Source organism: Talpa occidentalis, unplaced genomic scaffold (genome assembly GCF_014898055.3).
Source record: "Talpa occidentalis isolate TD23 unplaced genomic scaffold, MPIMG_talOcc4v2.1 talOcc4.11, whole genome shotgun sequence".
NCBI lineage: Eukaryota > Metazoa > Chordata > Mammalia > Eulipotyphla > Talpidae > Talpa > Talpa occidentalis.
This window is the reverse complement of record NW_023601104.1, coordinates 55,207,168-55,220,847: the sequence shown is the minus strand read 5'-3', so window position 1 is coordinate 55,220,847 and position 13,680 is coordinate 55,207,168. Positions and strand designations below refer to the sequence as shown.

General features: G+C 34.8%; 1 protein-coding gene across 1 annotated transcript in view; it reads right to left on the bottom strand.

The window, feature by feature from the left end:
* Positions 1-11,730, bottom strand: part of LRFN5 (leucine rich repeat and fibronectin type III domain containing 5) — a 268,041-nt gene extending 256,311 nt beyond the window's left edge. The window contains exon 1 of the mRNA XM_054690104.1: positions 11,683-11,730. The gene's annotated coding sequence lies outside the window, so the exon portion shown is untranslated. The remainder of the gene's footprint in view (positions 1-11,682) is intronic.
* Between the last annotated feature and the right edge of the window lie 1,950 nt (positions 11,731-13,680).

Genomic DNA, 13,680 nt, shown 5'->3' with positions numbered 1-13,680 from the left:
TTACCTAAGTAACAGATGGTACGTTATTGTTTTATAACATTTTAAAATATTAAAAAACAAAGTTTAAAGAGCACATTCCTAAAACAAAGATTGTGCCAATGTACTCTAACATAATAATTAGATCTTTAGTACTTGATGGGGAAAAGAGCACAATTTCTCATAGAGCATTAAAGATTACTCCAAACCTGCGCTCAATCTGCATTTCCAGAATCCTAACACATAACTTATTCTAAAACTAAATGATTATAATAGATTTTCACTATTTATGTTTCCCAGTCTTTGTGCATGTTCTCATTTTCTGTGGTTTCTGTTTTTTTTTTCACTTTCAAATTCACACTTACATTTCATGTTCTCTATAGATGATTTATTAATTCTGTTTCCTACTTCCTTCTCCTTAGAATTGTTTTACTGTATGTTCTCATAAAACTACATTGAGCTTTCCCCCCTTATACTAATCATAGTCTGATTTGAATTAGATGAATTAGAACAAGATTTGGCAACTCTTCCTCACGAGTGTGTTTCCTCAGAAGACTGAAGTATTATCACGTAGTTTAGTGTGAATAATCTCCTAGAGGCTAGCACAGTGGGTCTCAACCAGAGTGAATTTTTTTTTTAAATTCATGCATACAAGAACCGGGGTACAGGCCAGATGTGCAGGAGGGGCTAGATAATTCTTTGTTGTGGTATCCCTCCCAGGCATTGTAGAATCCTTAACCACATCATTTGGTTTCTACTCACCAAATGCCAATCTCACCCTACCTCCAAATCATGATAATGAAAAACGTTTCCTGTTATTGCCAGAAGAACCCTGGAGACAAATTCACTTGGGCCTCCCCTGGTGGCACAGGAGGTTGAGCACAGTGCTGTGAAACTGTCCGCTGTCTCTGCAGCACGAGTTTGATCCCCTCCAGCCGGCAATATTCCCACATGGTGTGGCAGACCTCTCATGGCTCGCCCACTGCTCCCTTCAACAGTGTTTTTCAGTCAGTCTGCCTGTTCTGTTCCCTGCTCTGTCTCTGGTGAATCCTCTCACCCCCCCACACCTCTGGCCTGTACCCCAGCTCTTGTATGAATAAATAAATCTTAAAAAATATATAAATAAACCCTAATTTAGTACACATATCCATTGTAGTTTTGACCATATTTCTACTCATGTGAACTATGTTATCAAACTTAGAAACATTTGAATAGTCTTGTTAAATCACAACATTTCATTTAGGTTTTGAATATTATATCATCATAGTATTAAATTTTTTTATTGAGGTAACATTGTCTTACATTAGTGTTGGTACTTTGAAAGTATAGGATCCCCCTCAAGTATTGCCAGTGTAGTGCGCCTGCCACCAAATCACCTGAAGTCCACCCCCACAGTCCATTGCGCAAATTTTGTTCTTGTTCTCACCCCTTTCCCAGCCCTTCCCTGCTCTGGATGCTTCATTTCCATAGTCAATTTTCAAAGGTCAGTTTTTAAGCCTGACTTTGTTTGACCCTTAGCTTGATTACGTATTCCACATGTAAGTGACACCAACCAGTATTTCTCTTTCTTCTTTTGACTTGTCACCATTTCAATAGGAGTTATTAAATAGGACAGAGAAACTCTTAGTTCCCAGATTTCCTTTTCTTTTGTTCTCCCTCCCCTGTTCCAATTTAATACTAGGGAAAAAGGATGGAAAGAGCAGAAAATTTTATATTACACCAACACACACATACATTTTATTTATGTAATATCGACATACATTTGTATACACACACATACATAATTTTCAGTGGTATTTTCTGTACCCTATAGGTCTCACCTTTGTTGCTTCCATCATAGGAGACAACCTCCAGCCTCATTTCCTCTTTTCAGATCAATATTTTCATTAATTTTATTTTCTTGAAGAGTTACCAGGTCAAAAAAAATTTTAACATAACATTGAAAGTTTGAAATTAAAACAAACAACATTGAAAAGGACTGCTTTCAGTTAATAAACCGTGGAATAAGTTTAGAGCAAGAAGATTGTGGGAAAGAGGTCTTAGGTTTCTGACTTGGCAAAGCAATAGGACAAAGATGAAAGGAAAGAGCTCTTATTATCACTGCCATTTACTTTCTTCTTCCTCTATATTTTCTGACCACACATAGTGCATTACCTTGTTTTTTAAATTCTGTGATGCAAATTTTCTGAACAGTGAATTTGTTTTCCCTGACTTTACTTCTCCTCTGGGGCTTGGTATATCCCACTCCTTTTGATTGGAATATCCTTTTTACTTTTATTTGCTAACTTCTTATCCTGCAGGATTATGCTCAACTAGTCCTCTAAGAAGCCTCTCCTGATTGCCCACACCTCTCAAAGGAGGCTTAGATGTCCTTCTTAAGCACTCCCTTAGCCTTAGGTACCTTTTTCTGACAAAGCACCAAACACACTGAATTACAGTTGTTTACTAGTTGATCCTCTCCAGGAGGCGTGGGACTGTCTTCCCTTCAGTGCCTAAGTAATTACTTTCTGGATAAAAGGAACAGTACTGAATAAATGAACAATGAAAGTGATTGCTAAAATTATTGTAGTCTTGAGAGGTCCTGGGGATGGAATTTGGGAGATGCTGAGGAGTCATCCTACCCTATTAAATTTGTAGGAGAGTTAAAGATTCAAAGACTGAAAAAATAACATTGGGTGCCTTTTATATCCACATGACAATACTTCACTGTTTGTTATGCAACTAGATTCTTAAGGAGTTTTATCAGAGAATCTCTGTGAAAGGAGTTAACAAAACAATCATGGTGTCCTACAATGACACCAATTACTTGAAATTTTTATGTAAAATGTTAAGAAGTATAAAAAAGTAGGTGAGACTTATCAGCAGATATTCTATATCTAGATTCTTGTAAAGGCATGTGTATTAATTATTGTGAGGACATGTATTAAAATGATAAAATCTAAAAACTTGAGGACAACTCAAGTATCATCTTGACTTTCCCTTTCATCCTACAAAGAATATAACACTTTGTGGGAATATAAAACATAGTCAGTGCCTGGAAATATTTATAGAAAGAGGAAGGGACTGAAAAGTTCTAAAGAGAGGACCCATTCCAGTGTGGCGTGCAACAACCTGATGGCTCAGCAGCAGACACGGCATCTACAATGCAGACAACACCTGAGGCTGAAACCAAGGAAAAGGGATGTTCTGATGTCTGGAAAGAACAGTTTTACTCCTCAAAAGTGGTGTCTGTTCCAGAGCATGGAAAAGAAAAGGGGTTCCATTGAAAGACTGACCTCTTCCACTGACCTGTTCTTAAGCTCCAGGCATAGGAGCTATTTGTCCCACCCTCAGAGTTAGAGAACTAAGATTAAAATTGAAGAAACCAAAAGTAAGCCCAGTGAAAATGGTGTAATACCTTGTGCTATTTTCTGTCACATAATCATGTCTCCTACTGAATGCTCTTAACCTGCAAAGAGCCACACAAAGCCCAGGGAAACTTCCCATGAAGAATTCATGCCCTTGCAATGGTTAGTGTTTTAATTCTCTGAGAGTTATGTGAGCCTTCCAAGAGGGCTCATCCATCAGGGAGAAACACGGCAATTCATGCATGACTAAACAGAAGATAGTTCCTAAAGAAATTAATCCTATTGAGTCACAGGAAAGAAAGCCTGTTGGGAAAACTAAAATACAGAGTGAGGTTTTTAATTTTATGATTTTTCTTAAGGAGGAAAAAATTATAATCATGCCCAAATGATGATAATTGTAAATGTATTTCATGATTCTAGTGTCAATGGTTGGCAAGCTACAAAGAACATTTCTAAAAAAATGTTGAATTGGCCAGGTTTATTTGTGAAGTAAGCAATGAAATCAAGGGTCAGGTTACCAGCTGTTGGCTTCATAGTATGTTGGCGGGATGATCTGATTCAGAGAGTATCAGAGGTAGAAACAAGAGAATTTGATGCTAACAGAGCAGAATGTATGATCACAAAGGATTCTGCCATGCAGTGGAAAATACAGGAACCTGAATTTAATATGAAATGTGCTTTCCCTATGGAGAAGTATACCTCTTTTATTTAAAAATATGCTCTGTTAATTGGCATAAAAGGCAATGGAAATGTTCAGCCATATCAGATAAAGCAAAGTCAATAATATGATCTTAAAAATGATATTGTTTCCCCAAATTTTTTCTATAAACTGTAATAGAACTATTAGAGCGTATCTCCGTTACTGAAACAAAACAACAGCCATCTGAAGGTGAAGATTATCAAAACAAGAACAAAAATGTCAGTACTAAGATGAAGATGGCAGCTTTCTGGGAAACTGAAAGAGGAATAGGACTTAAAGTTTCACATCCAACATATCATTACTCTGATCTTTACAAGAAAAACCTGTAGTAACTAAAAATTAACACCTTTTCTTGCACCCACAGAGAATTGAGGTTTCAGGACAAACCATTGTCTTATATCTATACAGACAGGTGAATATGGAAAGTCACAGAAAAGATATGCTTGCCTGGAGAAAAAAAACAGGTGGGAACACGTAAAGGGCAATCTTGACATATTTCTGGAAGTTTAGTGTGACCTGGCAAGAAAGAAACTCCTGGAAACTACGATCTTGACAGGGTCCTTCATTTCCATGGGCTTCCTCTCTAGAAACCCTGCCATTTTCTCATGATTAGGAGCTGACAAAAATATTTTCTTGGCTCTGGCAGAGAAAAGGGAGGAGTAATCTTTGTGAAATACACCGGAAGGTTCTATATTCTGAAGACCTACGATCTAAGGGAAAATATTTTATCAGAGACCTCTCTTACCTACAGGAAAGATTTCTGTAGATTCCCTGCCACACCTAATAAGAAATAAAGATACAGACTTTCTTAGAAGACTACACAGGGAAATGGAAAAAAAATAAAAATAAGAACACTATAAAAATTTAAAGCTTCTGGCTCTAAAATTATATCAAAGCTTAAACAAAGCTCAACTCTTAGCCAAGTTAATACAAATGCTTATATTAAATGTCTATTTACTTCATTTCTATTACTCAATACATGTTTCTATCAAAACAACAAAAAATGACAAAGCATACCGAAGAAAGGCACTGCAAGATACACAAGGAAAATGCACAGTCTGAAGAGACAAAGCAAGCATCAATATTACACTAAGATAGAAATTTCAAAACATGTTAGAATTGTAAGACAGAGAATTTAAAGTAACTATTGCTAATATATTATGAGCAGTAATGGAAAAAAGAAGACAACATGAAAGGAAACAAGGGTAAAGTAAGCAGAAAGATGTAATTCTCAGAAATTATCAAATGAAAATGCTATTTTCAAAACACCACAACAGAAAAGAGTAACTTTGATGGATTTATCAATAGAGTAGGTGTGCTAAGGAAAGATATAATGAAGTTGGGTCAATAGAAAAGTTCCACATTGACATGCAAAAAAGGAAAAAAGAATTAAAAAAAACATAGCATTTAATAAATATGTCATAATTTCAAAAGTTACTGTGTGTGTAATTGGGGAAAAAGGAGACAGTGAAGCAGAAGAAACATTTTAAATAACAATGGCTAAAAGTGAACACCTAGTAGAATAAACATAAAAAAAATCTACACATGCACATATATATTCAAGCTGCAGAAAACCATAGACAAAATCTTTTTTATTTTTATTAAGGCAACAATGGTTTACAATGCTGTATATGATTAAGAGGAATACAATCACACTATTCAGGTGCATGCCACCACACTACTCTCACCACCAAGGCACACAATCCTATACCACAGTGCCCCCTCTCCTCTCTGGTCTCTCCTTTCACCCTTACATCTGGTAGACTCAAATCTGCAGTCAGATTTCTAGGGTTTGTTATTGGTTTGGTTTTATCTTCTTTCTCCACATGACACCATATGGTAATTTTCTTTCTCCTTCTGACTAATTTCACTTAGCATTATCCTCTCCGGTTCCACCCATGTTGTTTCAAATGGCAAGAGTTCATCCTTTTTAATAGCTGAGTAATATTCTACTGTATATCTATAAGCCATATTTCTGATTCAATTATCTGTCTTTGGACACATAGGCTATTTCTTATTAAAAATAGGACTGCAGTCAACATAGGATTACATATGTGCTGTCAAATTTTTGTATTCTTAAGACTGGAATTTCTGGGTCATATGGTAGATTTGTTTATAATAATTTGAGAAACCTCCATACTGTGTTGCCTAGTGGCTGGGGCAATCTACAGTCTCACCAACAGTGTTCAAGAGTTCCTTTTTCTCCACACCCTTGCCAACATTTGTTTTTTATGGACCTTTCAATATAAACCATTCTCACAGGTGTAAGATATCTCATTTTGGTTTTGATTTGCATTTTGCTGATATGTGATGTGAACATTTTTTCATATGTCTGTGGGGTATCTGTATGTCTTCTTTGGAGAAGTATATATATAGGTCCTCTGCAGTTTATGATTGGGTTAATTACTTTCTGTTTATTGATTATGTAAGTTATTTGTAGCTCTTAGATATCAGTCCCTTATAATATGTATAGTGTGTAAGTATATGCTTCCATTTAGTGAGTTGTCTTTTTGTTTTAGTGATAGTTTCTCTCCCTATGCAGAAAGTTTCTTTCCCTGTGCAAAAATGTTTCCTATTGATATAGCCCCAATTAATATAGTTTATATTTTCTTTTGTTTATCTGGATTTTCAGGTCTTACATATAAGTCCTTAATTCATTTTGAGTTAATTTTTGTGATAGTATGAGATAGAGGTCTGGTGTCTTTCTTTTGCATGGGGCTATCTTAATCTTCCCAACACTACTTATTGAAGAGACTTTCCTTGCTTTCCTTTTTATACTGAAGATGACCATATGGTTTTTAATCTTTCCTTTGGTTGATGCGGTGAATTATGTTGAATTTCAGATATTGAATCATTCTTGTATTCCTAGAATAAATTCTAGTTGGTCATGACATATGAACCTTTTAATGCTTTGTTGAATTCAGTTTGCTAAGGTTTTGTTGAGGATTTTTGCATCTATATTCATTAGGGGAATTGGTCTATAATTTTTTTTTGTGGTGTCTTTGTTGTTTTGGTATTAAGGCAATGTTGACCTTATAAAATGCTGGCCTCAATTTTTTTGGATGAATTTAAGAAAAATAGGTTATTAGTTCATATTATAAGGTTTGAAAGACCTCAGTGAAACTGTCTGGTCCTGGACTTTTGTTATTTTTGGAGACTTTTATAACTATTTCAATTTTCTTTCTTGTCATTGGTCTAGTCAAGTTTTCTATATCTTACTGATTCAATCTCAGATGATTCTAAAAGTTTGTCCATCATTTCTAGCTTATTCAACATACTAGCATACAAATCTTCATAGTAATCTCCTATAATCCTCGTGTTTCTGAGCTGTTGTGACTTCTCTTTCATTTCTTATTCTATTTGAGTTTTCTCCCTTTTCTTCTTTATGAGCCTAGCTAGAGGTTTGTCTATTGTGTTTATTTTTTCAGAGAACCAGCTTTTGATGCCATTAATCTTTTGGATTGTCTTTTTGATTACTACATCATATATTTCTGCTAAAAATTTATATTTTTCCTCCTTCTATTGTTTTTTGGTTTTGTTTGTTAATCTTTTTCTAGTTTCCTAGAGTTCCATCTTATTTCTTGAATCGGGCCTGTACACTTTTCTCATTGTACTGCATTTGCTATATTTCATAGCTTCTGGTATTGTTTCCTGTTTCTCTTGATCTAATTAAAATGAAAACAAACCCATAACAGAAATTCTTAGAGGGAAATGTATAGTACTAAGTTTAATTCATTAGAAAAGAAAGATCTAAAACCAGCAACCAACAAACTTCCTGTTCAAGGAATTAGAGAAAGAAGAAATAATATTAATTGAAGTAGAAATTAATAAAATTTAAAATAGAAAATGGAGCAACAAGAATTCTTACTCATTGCTGATGGGAATGCAAAATGATATAACCACTTTGAAAAGGATTTTGGCAATTTCCTATAAAACTAAAAACACTCTTAACATATGATCCAGCAACTGTGTTCTTCAGTATTTACCCAAATGAGTGAAAACTTATGCCCACAGAAAAACCTGCAGAAGGATATGTACAGCAGGAGACGAATGAATAAATAAACTGTGCTATATCCAAACAATGGAATATTATTCTGTGTTTTAAAAAAAATGAACTACAAAAACATGAAAAAGATAGGACATATATTATCAATATAAACAATGAAAGAGAGGTTACTACAAAAACCCTACAACTGACATCATACTAAATGGTGAGTAAACACTTTCTCCATAAGATCAGGAGAAAGTAAGAATGTCCTCACTCATTGCCTCTGTTGAACATTGAGTTATAGCTAGCATAACAATGCAAGAAAAGGGAATGCTAGTTATATACATTGGAAAAAAGGAATATAATTGTCTTTTTTCCCCAAACTGTTATGATTGTATATAGAAACTTAGAAAAATCAATAGACATCCTAGAATTAAAAAATGACTTTAGCCGTTTTCATGAGAACAGGTTAATATGTAAAAGTCAATTATTTTGTCATATACTAGCAGGGATGAACAACTGAAATTAGAAGCTGAATAAGAATCACTTAAAATATCATGAATAAAATATCATGAATAAAATATCATGAATATCATCTAACAACATATGTACAGGATCAATATGTTGAAAACTAGAAAGTAGTGCCGAAAGAAATTGAGGATATAGAATATTGAGTGATACTCTGTGTTGGATGAAAGGACTCAATTCTCAACATGAACTGTAGACTAAATGCAATCCACACAAAATCCATGCAAACTATATTATAGATAGTAACAAACTGCTTCTAATATTTATATGTTAAAAGAGGAAACTTAGAACGGCCAATGGGTCAATAGACTACTATGAGGAACAGATTTGGATGACTTGCACTACTTGTATTAGCTTTCACTTTGTCGTTATCAAACACTAGCACCATCTGGGTGGCTTATACTGATGTATCTATAGTATCTTGGAGTCCTGGAGGCCAGGAGTCCTAAGTAGTTCTGCTGGGCTAAAATCAAAATGTAAATAGTACTATTTCCTTTTAAAGACTCTGGGGGAAAATTAATTTCCTTGCCTTTTCCACTTTATAGAGAATGCCTGCATCTTTGATTGTGACCCTTTCATTATTTAAAGTCAGCAAAATTTTGTTAAGTCATTCATATACATTATCACTCCCACACTATCAACTAAGTCTGCCTCTTCTACTTATAAAGACCCTTGTAATACTGGGTGCATTCAGATAAAACAGGCAATTGCCTTTTGTTAAATTCCCCTGATTTGTCAAATGCCCAAAAATAGATGACTGGATCAAGAAGATGTAGTACATATGCAAAATGGGATATTACTCAGCAATCAAAAAAGATAAACACATGCAGTTTGCAGCAACATGGATGGAGCTAGAAAGGATCATGCTCAGCAAAATAAGTCAGAAAGAAAAAGAAAATACTGGATGGTCTCACTCATAGCAGGAATTTAGAAAACCTAAATAAGGGACCAGGAAAAAGACTAACAAATACAAAGTAAAAATCAAAATCAACCAGCAACTATAAACCAGAGACACACTCGGCGGGGGGCGGGGGAGGCAGGGGAGGGAGGGGCGGGGAAAGGAAGGACTAGACTCAAAATAAGGGGGGGGGGGTGCAATTGTATGGGGACTATAATCAAAATGAAAATGCATACATTGTGCAAAGATGAAAAGAGATGTAAGAAATATATCAAATAAAATATTTGTGACTTTGGTTAAGGAATTGCAAATGTCTTCTTGTTTCTTTTTTTTAAAGAGTCGTATTGAGGTATAATTAACATTTAAAAGTTTTACATATTTAGTTCATACAAATGAACTGGGAAATAATCATATATCTGCAATATTATACTATAATCAAAATAATTAAATATCACCTCTAAAGGTTTAGTTGGGCCCCTTCATTTGTTGTGTTCATTTGTATTAATTACACTTAATCAGAGACTACCTCCCTATCAAAATTTTAAGTGTATAATAGTACTATTTTTTAACTACCAGTAAGTACTATGTTATACAGCAGATATTTAGAACTTACGCATCTTGTATAATTGTAAGTTTAAACTCATTAAACAACTCTCCACTTGCCTCTCCTCCACCCTGAGCAATCACTCTTCTGCTTTCTGCTTCTACAAATTTGACTCTCTTACATACCTCATCTAAGTGAAATCATACAGTATTTTTTCATGGTTACAAAGGTACCTTATTGTTGTTTAAATTGCAGTTATGTTATGATGACTTTTCACTTGCTTATTTTCCATCTACTTTCTATATTGAGGTAATGTCATATTTTGGACTACTTTTATCAGGTATTTATTGTTGAGTTTTAAGAGTTCTTTGTACATTTGGGATACAAGTTCTTTATCATACATGTGTTTTGCTGGTATTTCTAATCTGTGATTTCTTTCATTCTCAATTTTAATAGAGCTCAACTTTTCAATTTCTTTCACCAATAATAGTTAATACCCAAAATATAAAAATACATGTAAAGAGTATATAAATATACAAAACACTCGCACATCTCAATAGCAAAACAAACAATATGATTTTAAAATGGGCAGAGGATCTAAACAGACATTTCTCCAAAGAATATATATAAATGGGAAATAGCTACATGAAAAAAGCACTCAAAATCTTTCTCAGGGAAATACAATAAAAAATACAAGGAGGTATCATCTTATGCCTGTTAGGAAGACTAGTATTTAAAAGTTAAGAGACAACAAGTATGGAGGTTCCTCAAAAATTTTATAAGAGAACTAGCAATTCCAATTCTGGTTTTACATTCAATAGAATTTAAATTGGGATCTCCAAGAGATATCATGTTCATTGTTGCATTATTCACAATAGTTAAGGTGTGGAAAACAACCCAAATGCCCAGTGAGAGATGAATGGATTAAAAAGTATGTGGTGTGTGCATACAATGAAATATTATTTGGCTTTACAAATGTAGGGAATCCTATCATTTGTGATTTCATGGGTGGATATGGAAGATAACATGCTAGGTGAAACAAGGTTACTATTCAGAGTAACTATTCAGTATATATTAAGTTTAACAAATATACTGTGTATTAGAATAGTCATTGAGAGGATATGACCACCAGTTGCTATGGCCACAGAAATCTGTGGCAGGGCAATTGAGGTTCTTGTCCTCTCCTCTGTTCTGGGATTGTATGTGCCGTTCATCATTCCCATAGCTGGAGTGGTTTCGGTGATATAGCTTTGAATATAGTGTGATGTGTGTAAGCGACTAACCCCCATTTAAGGTCTCTATATAAACTGTTAAGACTGATGGGTGCGTGGGTTCAGGGACATTGCAGTAGTCACAAACTATCACATCTGAGTTCCTTCGCTGATGAAAATTGCCCCTTACTGGGCCTCCCCGGTGGTACAGCAGGTTGAGCGCAGAGCTGTGGGGCTGTCCACAGCATCTGCAGCATGTATTCAATTTCCAGCCGGCCAGGGAGATACCCACATGGTGCGGCAAACTTCTCCCATCTCTCCCACTGTTCCCCTCAGCAGTCTTCAGTCCACCTGCCTGTTCTCTCTCCTGTTCTGTCTATGGTGAATCCTCTCACCCTCCCCCACTTCTAGCCTGTACCCCAGTCTTTGTATAAAATAAATAAATCTTTAAAAAATTATTTAAAAAAAATAAAATAAAACTGCCCCTTACCAGTCTAGAGTGGTCTGCTTCTTTTTTGGTTTCTCCTTGCCTTCCAGGATACTTTCTATAGTTTCAGACTGCAACCTAGGGAAATACAGAGATTACAAGTTAACACAGCAAAATTTGTTAATAATAGGAGGCAACTGGTGCGAAGTACATGAAAACTTCTGTGCTAATCATATTTTTTTTGTGTAAATGTAAAACTATCCTAATCCTGAAATAAAAATATAGTATCAGTTATATGTTAAAAAAAAAAGATTGAATTGGTTCCCTTGGGCTTGTAACATATTCTTTCTTCTGAAATTTTTTTTCCTCCAAGGCAATCAAAGATAACTGCCTTATAATTTGACTACAAGCTAGCTACTATTTAGTGACTATTAATTCATGATTTCCATCTTTGTTACTTTACTAAACATGAATGGTAATGTTTTTCTCTCCTTAGATATACTTGTTATTTTATAATGAAATAAAATTCCAAAAAACACCAGTTTATTTAAATTTTTGTCTTTACTTTTTGATAAACAAGATCTATAATTTATATGTCATTTAACACTGAAGAAAAGTGATTCCCAAATATTTTACTTTCCTTTATTTTATTTTACTTAAATCCCATACTTACACACAAATATACACACATTAAAACTTTATTATTTTTTAAAGATTTATTTATTTATGCATACAAGAGCTGGGATATATGCCAGAGATGCAGGGCGTGAGAGGATTCACCAGAGACAGAGTGGGGAACAGAACAGGCAGACTGACTGAAATACACTGCTGAGGGGAGCAGCGGACAAGACAGGAGAGGTCTGCTGTGCCACATGGGTTGCTCCCTGGCCAGCCAGGGATTGAACTCATGCTGCAGAGGCTGCAGACTGCTTCATAGTGGGGTGCTTAACCCCTTGAGCCGCCAGGAAGGCCCTACACATTAAAATTTTATATATTGATTTAATTAATGCATATTTATTTGCCTCCTCAAAATAATTATAATTGATATAAATTTAGTTAAAGCAAAGAATCTGAATTTTACTTAGTTTGTACATGTATTTAGGCTTTTGGTAATATCAAAAATAATTTGGGTATTTGAGTCTACAGACTTCAAATAAAATACTGAATACTAAGTGACCTTAAGTTCACCAATTCTACTAAATAATGATTTTATTTTGATCCATAAACTCTAATATAGTCAAACACCTTTCTGATACTTCTGGGTTAAAAGAGAGGATCCTACTGCTTTGCTGTTCTGATATTTACTCATCTACTGAAAATGCATTAAAAAATACAGTTGTTTCCTCATGCTAAGGAGTGTGGTAGATGCTGGAAATATAAAGACTCAGTTCTTAGCCTCAGGTTAAAGTTTAGAGATGAAGTAAAAAGCCATGTATTTGTGGCCATATGATCCCTGAACAATAATTTAGACATTTCCAAAGTCATTAAGAAAGTAATTAAGTAAACTATTTGCAGTGAGAAGAAAAACAACAAACCAAAAACTACATCTTCCCGGATTAGTGTTTTTTTTTTTTTTTTGATTTAACTTCACAGCAGTAGGAAGCCCATGTAATTGATATTTTTCAAAGTGGGGCTAAAAGAAATTTTTTCCTTTGGAAAGATAAGAAAGCTTCTTAAGCCACAGGGGAGAGCAGATAGCATTTATGTCTTAAACCTTTGTTTTCTCCTGATAGTCACCAGCTTCCCAAGTCACAGTCTTCTGTTTCATAAACTGTTATAATTAGGTAAGCATTTAATAAATACTCTTTTACAGTGGTAAAAGGGTAACTTTTCAGTGGATCTTTTATTTTATTTTTTTAAGAAATGTGGATATATTTTTTTTTTAAGATTTATTTATGCATACAAGAACCAAGGCACAGGTAAGATGTGTGGGAGGGTGAGAGAATTCACCAAAGACAGAGTGGGGAACAGAACAGGCAAACTGAATGAAATACACTGCTGAGGGGATTGGCAGGCGACACAGGAAAGGTGTGCTGCGCCGTGTGGGCATCTCACAGGTTG